The sequence below is a fragment of the Terrapene carolina genome, unplaced genomic scaffold (assembly GCF_002925995.2).
Source record: "Terrapene carolina triunguis isolate 2854851 unplaced genomic scaffold, T_m_triunguis-2.0 Scaffold211, whole genome shotgun sequence".
Classification (NCBI taxonomy): Eukaryota; Metazoa; Chordata; order Testudines; family Emydidae; genus Terrapene; species Terrapene triunguis.
In genome coordinates, this window is record NW_020664562.1 from 36,191,475 (window position 1) to 36,199,948 (window position 8,474).

Here is an 8,474-nt window from a genome sequence, read left to right on the forward strand (position 1 = left end):
AGGTGGAAGTTTCGCCTAGGGCGTAAAATATCCTTGCACCGGCCCTGAGCTTAGGGGTTTGATACAGGGGTGGGTGGGTGAGCTTCTGTGGCCTGCATTGTGCAGGAGGTCAGACTAGATGATCACAATGGTCCCTTCTGCACTTAAAGTCTATGATTCAGTGGATTTACTGAACCTGTTTATAGCGAGTAGTAGTCTGAGCCCAAAACTGGGATCTGGAAACCTCCTGCTTTCTATTCCTGACACTGATTTACTCTGTGGACTTGAGCAAATGACTCAACCTCTCTGCCTATATTTTGCCAAGGATGTTGTGAGGATTGACTAACCTGTGCTAAGCACTTTGAAGCTAAAACGTGCTATATAAATGCACAATTTATCAAGCAAACACACTTACTAAACAAAATATCCCCCCCCTTTTTATAAAAACATACAGTATGCATTTTGGTGCCTTTGCTTCATTTCATTTTTTATTCAGGCAGTTTCACTTTTTCAAATTTATAACATTAGGACCTGAGCCTAAAATCCTTTCTCAGGTGAGTAGTTTCACTGACTTCAATTAAACTATTTTATGTGAGAGAGGAGGACTCAGGTGTGTAAGCATTCACAAGAGCAAGCCCTTACAGTCTGGATGTGTGGTTTTTTGAGATTCCAAATGACTACTATTAAAGCATTCTTTGCTAAAGCAAAAGAAAATATAAGCTGATTTGTTTCCTTTTCAGATCGTTTTTGTATTATTGGGTAATATGAATTGAGATGAATCAGAATAAAAGATGAAAGAGCTGTGCCTTACTGCACTGTACTTCAGCTTAAGAGAGAGCAACTAGCCTGAGGAAACAGATGAAGATGTAACACTATTTATTATACACCCTCAGTGCTATTTCAGTGATTAAATCATTAGGGAGAAATATTAAAAATTATTCTAGATAAGCTGAAGTTTTAATCACACCCTCTCCCCCTTCCCCGTGAGAATTTCAAAATAAAATTCTGCATTTTAAAAATAGTTGGGAAAAGAAATACCACAGTAAAATAAATAAAATATCAATGACATAAGAAACAAAAAATATTCAAGCGTGATCTAAAGTTGTTGTATTTGCTACTTGAATAAGGTGGTGTCCTAACAACATTTCCAGCCTTATTTTGCAGAAATAAAAATGGGGAGATTCTGCTTAAAAATCAATGGCTCAGTACGAGGTCTTATTACATAGGGCCCTAATTCTGCAGATTTAAATTCCATTTGAGTCCCGTTCCATTGCAGCTGAGTAAGAGGTGCTGAATTGGTCTCCAAACTTGTAGCAAGCAATATTCACCCCTAACGACACAACAATGGAGTGAAATTACAATAATTCAGTGTTGTCTTTCATTTGCAGGTTACACTGGAGTATGCTAATGTGGCGGACTTCTTCGAGCAGACTACAATAATTCACTTCAGTTTTTCTTTACTCCTGCAGTCTGTGCAATTCGCTTCAGTCAATATCTTTTCATGTGTTACTGGGGCAGAAGACAGAAATGTTGAAATGTAAGACAGGGTTCTCTAAACCATTGGTACTGAGTTACCTATATTGCAACAGTACCCAGAAGCTCTAAACAGGGCCACGCTTTGCTAAGTGCTGTACAAAGTAATAAAACAGTCCCTGTCCCAGAGAGCTCACAATTTAGGATTATGAAAAGATGCAGCCAGCAGATGAACAGGGAAACAAGGGGTTGGATGGAGAACAAAGTAACGGTAAAGGGGGAATAAGTACATAGCCACAGATGGCAACCGGCCTCACCCATGCCGGATAATTTTGTTTTGTAGGCATCCTGGCAGAGAAAAGTTCTAAGGAGGAGTTTACAAGTTTTGATACGGAGTTCTTCGGATACTTAAGGGATATCAGGTTCTTTATGCACAGGAACCACATCTGCCAGTGCTTGCCATCCCAGCAGGGAACTGCATTAAGGACACAGTCCTGCTTTTCCTTGCACAGTCAAAACACACATTGACTTATATTAGAGCAGGGAAGAGCAGCATCAGGATCTAAACTCTACATCAGTCTGGCAGTTCACGTTGTCCAGTCCATATATATCACCTAAGTGACATGCTGCAGCACTGCAGTTTGCTCCAGAACTTGTTGATCCTGAAAAAATAAATAAATAAATAAATAAATAAATAAGGATTGTGCTAATGAGCACAGGCAGATGCATCAAGTCAGAGTCCATGCTGCAATTCCTATGCAAGGAGATTTAAGTGAGCAGAATTTGTGGGACGTGCAGACGTCGTGACAAACAGGAGAAGCTTTGTGAAAAGACCTGAGCTACTAAATTTAAGGAGCAATTCGGACAAAAATGTGCTTCATGACCACTGAACGTCTTTGTGACTCCACAGTTCCACACCAGCAAAGCCCTGATTAAGAATCAGCTACCAGAAAATATGTAGGTCCTTGAAGGCAGTCTCCTGCGTACAGGCCAAAACATTGTCTTCTTACAGCCTCTGACCATACACGGAGAATTCTATTGCAATGGAGCAACTGGCCACGGAAGACAAGAGTACAAGGTGGAGAGCTATTAAAAGATTAACACAGAAATCCCTTCGCCAAGAACAATATCCCTTCCCTAAAACCTTACATGCAGTCCCCAGAGGAAAGACAAAGAAGGAGAAATCAACCTCAACACTGGCTACCATCTCCTTCCTCCAACACAGTATATAACACTAGAGGAGGCATTGCGCACCCTTATTGCCAGGGTGTATTTTTCATGCTATTATGGGTTTGCTCTATGTCCAGGAGAAGCCGGATGTACTTGCTGACAGACGGACTCTTCGTGTAAGAGGTGCTCATTTATCACATGCCAGCAGGAACACAGCACTGAGACTTCTCATTGAGATGAATGGCAAAACCACCACTTCCTCCTGACCCGAAGTGACTTAGCTGGTATATTGTTTTTAATGGTTAACACACACTAAACAAACAAAAAAGAAGGGTAGGAAACTGTGGAGTTGGAGGAGGGGAACCAGCATGGAAAGATGGAAGGGGAAGAGTGACTGAAGCTAAAAGGAGGTGGAGCTAAGGTCTATAAAGGCGTTTGCCAGGAATCAGGGTAAGGCAGAACAGAGCTAATCCACTTATATATTTGGTACATCAGACTCCTGTCTTATTTCTGTTCTTTCCCTCACTGATTTGAAATGAGACTTTGACCCACAATTCCTATGTGATAAAGACGGTGTGACATCCATTTAACAAAGGCATCAGGAGTCTTTGATATCACTTACTAAAGGAAGGCCTTTTTGTGTACCATGGCTGATTGGCAGGCATGACACTACTATTATGATGGAGTGAAGACAGAAGACCAACTGTGAGCATTTTGCCCTAATTCACATAGAAAAAGGCACTTACCAAACTCAGTTATCGTTTTTCCTTTTAAAGAACAAATTGTGTGGCCAGCCAGAGCCACCTGGTTACACACATGGGTAGAGGATCTATCCTAGCCTTTTTGTCTATTATTTCCTTCTACAAAGGGTGAATCAGGAGGGAAATGTTGAGGAAGGAATCTCTCCATTCAGTCCACTGAAACCATATCAACCACAGCCATGCAATCCCCTTGATGAATAGGTCAGACATGAACCTAATACACACCACCCTTCTTCTTGGACTTTAACACAGCCTGCATTTGTATGATTCAGCAGTCAGTTTGGCACAACTGTAATATGAATGGTACCACCAACCTCACAATGGTAGAGTGAGGGTTAATTCATGTATGTAGAGTACTTTGGGATCCTTGGAGGAAAAGCACTGAAGAAGTACAAAGTTTTATTACTATAAAATCTTCCCAGAATGAAGGTTAAGAGACTGGTGACATTCCTGTCTGATTGGCTCCCTTCTGTAAATATCACTGGCTTTGCAAAAGGTGCAAAAATACTTATTCAGGGCAACGTGCAGAGTGGGAGTGAGAGTCCTCTCTGAGTCACAGTGCTGAGACTGATATAAAAAAACCTATTAAAACAGCAGCATGTGAAAGTAATATTCTGAGAACAAAAGAAACCCTGAAGGTCGCCTATTTCTTTGTTGATAAGGATACAAAAGCTTAAAATGTCACCACTTGAACTAGCTTTCTCTACCACAAAGTTAAATATTCCCATACATACTATATACAGTACGCTCTCAGTTATCCAAATTCTCTTTATCCAAAAATCCTAATTATCCAAATCCACAGTGTGTCCCGAAGTAGCCCTACAGATCACAAGCAATACATTCACAAGGACAGACTACACCAGTGATATCCTTCCCTTTAAAGAAAATCCCCTGTGAAAACAGCATCCACCTGCCAGGGAATCCCAGAACTAATTTACAACAGCCTAACCCATGCTATACCAGTGCACCAATGAATCCCCTCACAATATGATTCCATGGCTACAATACTGTGTCCAGTTCAAAGTGCAACCCATGTAACTAGTTGTTATCCACAGCAGCATCTCTACTCAGTGCTCCTCTCCCATCATGGAATCCCGCAGCCTGGGACACGGCTCCTCCCAGTGACCAGAGAGTTGGGGGTCTCACTGACACCACAATCATCACCGAGGGGGTGCATCCAGCCACAGCCCAAGGCAGGCAGCCTGGGCACCAGCACAGGCGGGATATGCGGGGGAAGAGCTGACATGCAGAGCGCTGCCATTCATTGGCTTATAGCCCACAGCTAGAACCCAGCTCAAAATTGCACTTCAGTTCATCCAAATGCCCAGTTATCTGAAAGTTTCAGATATCTGCCAGGCCATTCAGATAAATGGGATTGCACTGTATACCATGTATATCATTTATAACCTTCAGATTTCTGTATAATTAAAATCTCCCATACTGTATTCTGTAGTAGTTCACTCCCAACTATTACAAATAATAACATCCTGAAGATAGCGAGAATGGAGTAAGGAAGAAAACTGTGTGTAGGACAGAAATTCTGTTTCAAGAAGGATTTAGAGATTTCAAAAGCTGGCTTTGTTTCGAACTGGAACAAAACTCAAAACTTTCAAAGTACTCCACAGAAGAACATTCAAAAATTAACTTTGGATGAATCCAACATTTCATTTTGACAAAACAGAAATGTTCCATTTTGATTTTGACTTTTATTTTATAATACACAATGCAAAACTACAAAATGAAAACTCAAAATGTTCCATTCTGAAAATGTCAACATTTGGATGTTTCAATGTTGTTGGGGCATTCCCCCCCCCCCCCCCGACCCCAGTTTTTCTCCAAAATGAAATTTCTGGAAATTGACACTATTTCACTGTTTTGATTTTGACTGATTTGCATTTTCTGACAGAAAATTATCTCAAAGTTTTTCCAACCAGCTCTAGTAAGGATAAATATTGTGAGGTACTTACACCTTATCACAGCAAGTTTTTTGCTAAAGATCTGGGTAGCCAAGTTGCCACCTCAAAACGCCCTCTTCATGGCTGGATGTGGCTTGTGGCAGCTTTGCCTTCGTTTCCCTCATGTCCTTCAGCTTATTCCAACCGTAGGAATGGCCTGACCCTCCAGCCAAGATAATTAAAGAGTCTGACTCCTTCCAGGGCCACAGAGTCCTTTAACACATACAACAGAAATATAAAGATAACAAGATCTTCAGCCCCTATCAGTCTCATGGCTGTCCCTCTCCCTCACAGGCAGGCCTCAGCTATAATGCAAAGTCCTCACATCTGTCCTCAGGCTCGTGTCTCATTCCACCCACAGTTTAGGGTGGACACAGTTCTCTGTCTTGCCAGGATTTTCAAGCAGGTTGTCATCCCTCAGAGGCTCCTGATCATCTCAGGAACAGACAGCGTTCTTCTCTGCCCTTCCAGCCTTCTATCAGGCCCTTCCCCAGAGAGAGGGAACTCACTACATCCTCTTCCCTCCTTTAAGTCCATCCACCACTTCACCTTACCACACCCTCCCCAGGTGCAATCAGTGAGGTTATTAGCACTCTCAGCCTCCCTTAACCTTCTGGTGCCTGTGTGGTGTTCACACCCCGTCAGGCTGAAATACAACACCCACAAAATTTGCTAGGCAAATTCTAAACAGCAGCAAAGGTAAAAGTAATAGATTCCATCTGTGGGGGGAGCAGGGAAGGTCAGTGTAGACTCTTAAGTATGAGTGTTGCAAGAGCTCTGTGTAAGCTCGAAAGCTTGTCTCTCTAACCAACAGAAGTTGGTCCAATAAAAGATATTACCTCACCCCCTTGTCTCACAGGGAAAAAGCAGAGACGATATGGATGCTAACTGCACTTGGACCTTATACACCTCTACCTCGATATAACGCTGTCCTCAGGAGCCAAAAAATCTTACCGCGTTATAGGTGAAACCGCGTTATATTGAACTTGCTTTGATCCACCAGAGTGCACAGCCCCGCCCCCCCGGAGCACTGCTTTACCGCGTTATATCGGGTCGTGTTATATCGGGGTAGAGGTGTATTATGGTACAGCTCAAACTCCTCAATCAGGATTGGGACCCTGTGGTGCTAAGTGCTGGCTAAATATATAGGTAGACATGGTTCCTGCTTCATATGTCTTGTCTACACTAGAGAACTGATCAAATTCTTCTCAACTGGTTTAAGCACAAATGGTTCAGTGCATTCACACAAGCCATTGGTTTAAGTTTTGCTCTACATCCACAGCAGCACTCACCTAAATGGCTTCAGTTGCTTGAAATGCCTTCGGGGTACCTATCCCACAGTTCCCAAATCAGCTTATAGAAGCAGTGCATGCATAAAAGGGTATTTATATGATGTTAATTTCCAATTTATTTGCTGGATCAAGAGCTGGATGAAAAATGGGGAAAAAAGATTGCAAAAAGTTTGTCTTTTTCATCAACATTTTTTGAAATTAGATGTTTTTTAATCAGCTCTAGTTAGATCATTTGCTTTTTCCTCCCTATCCCCGTCTACACAAACTATCCCCACAGCACGTCTCCAAAACTTCCTCAGAAGCTGCTTGCTGTACAGAAGACCCCCTCTCCCTGGGCTGCTGAGCGCCTGCCCCATGCAGGGGCTGTGAGGATACTAGGGCCCTGAGGTTTCTCCCACTCTTTCTGCTTATGTTTGGATGGGACGCATTGGACCCTGAGGGCACAAGGGCCATGTCCATTGATGGATTATGAAGTGTGTGCTCTGATGTCATTGTTGCCTAAGGCTGAGAATGTGTTCTCAGGGCTCATCTATTACCTCCTTTTCCCACCAAACCAACAGTCAATCTCCCAGCCCCACAAAACAGTTTACAGTGTCTGGACTTGCTGACATCTAATTGCTCTCAAGGCTGTGAATCCACTGCACCTTAGTGCTGCTGGGGCCATAAGACACAAAATATTAGCTCTAAATAGGAAGAAGGATGGTTTGGGATCTGGGCTAACTCCCTTCCCCTGCTCAAGGGTGTTGCTGAAGCTTTCTTAAAGATCCCCTCCACTTGGGATAAGCTTCGGATGGAAGCCAAGGAGGGGACGGAGGAAGAGGCTACTGTGGGGACCATGTACTGTATGCTATTTACATTATTTTATATGCAGTATTGTTGTAGCCATGTGGGTCCCAGAATATTAGCGAGACAAGGGGCGTGAGGTAATATCTTTTATTGGACCAATTTCTACTGATGAGAGAGACAAGCTTACACAGAGCTCTCCTTCAGGTCACTAACAGAAGTTGGGCCAATAAAAGATATTATTTCATCCATCTTGTCTCTGTGCTATGATTGGCCTTACAAATACCAGCCCAGTGGAAAGGATGGTCTTGTGACTAAGGCACTGGATATCCCAGTTGTGGTTCCTGACTCAGCCACAGATTCAGTGGGAGTTTGGGCAAGTCACTTTATATTTATTATTATTTATATTGCAGTTGTGCCTAGTGACCCTAATCATGCATCAGGCCCCAGTGCTTGAATCTATACAAACACATAGCAAAAAGACAGCCCCAAACAGCTTACAATCTCTGTGCCTCAGCTCCTTGTCAGTACAATGGGGAGAATAATACCTCCTTACCTATTGAGGTTGTGAAGGTAAATTTATTGATGTATGTGAGGTGATCAGATATTATGGTGAATCATGCTGTAAAAAAGCAAATAAAGTAAAATGAGTGTCGTGTCTAATTCTCTGATGGCACTTTACCTGTAGGAGACATAGTGCTGGATCCTGTTCGGTGCTGAGTGCGCCTGCTACAAGTTTCTGAGTACATTCCACACACACACTGACTATTTTGTATTATCCACCTACACACAATAGCTTTTTTAGTTTCATTCCTGTTGATTTGTAATGTCTTTTATTGATGTAAAGTCCCCGTTGCTTTGGCAATAAGGCCAAAAATACTTTCCTAAATAGAAGGCTTTTTTTCAGTTGTACTTCTCTTCTCTCTCTAAGCACTGTTATACCATAAGGATTCTGCAAGATTCTAAAGCTTGTAAAGATTTTAACAACTTTCAGGGAAGTGGCCAGGGCCGGCTCTAGGATTTTTGCCGCCCCAAGCAGAAACAATTTTGGCCGCCCCCCC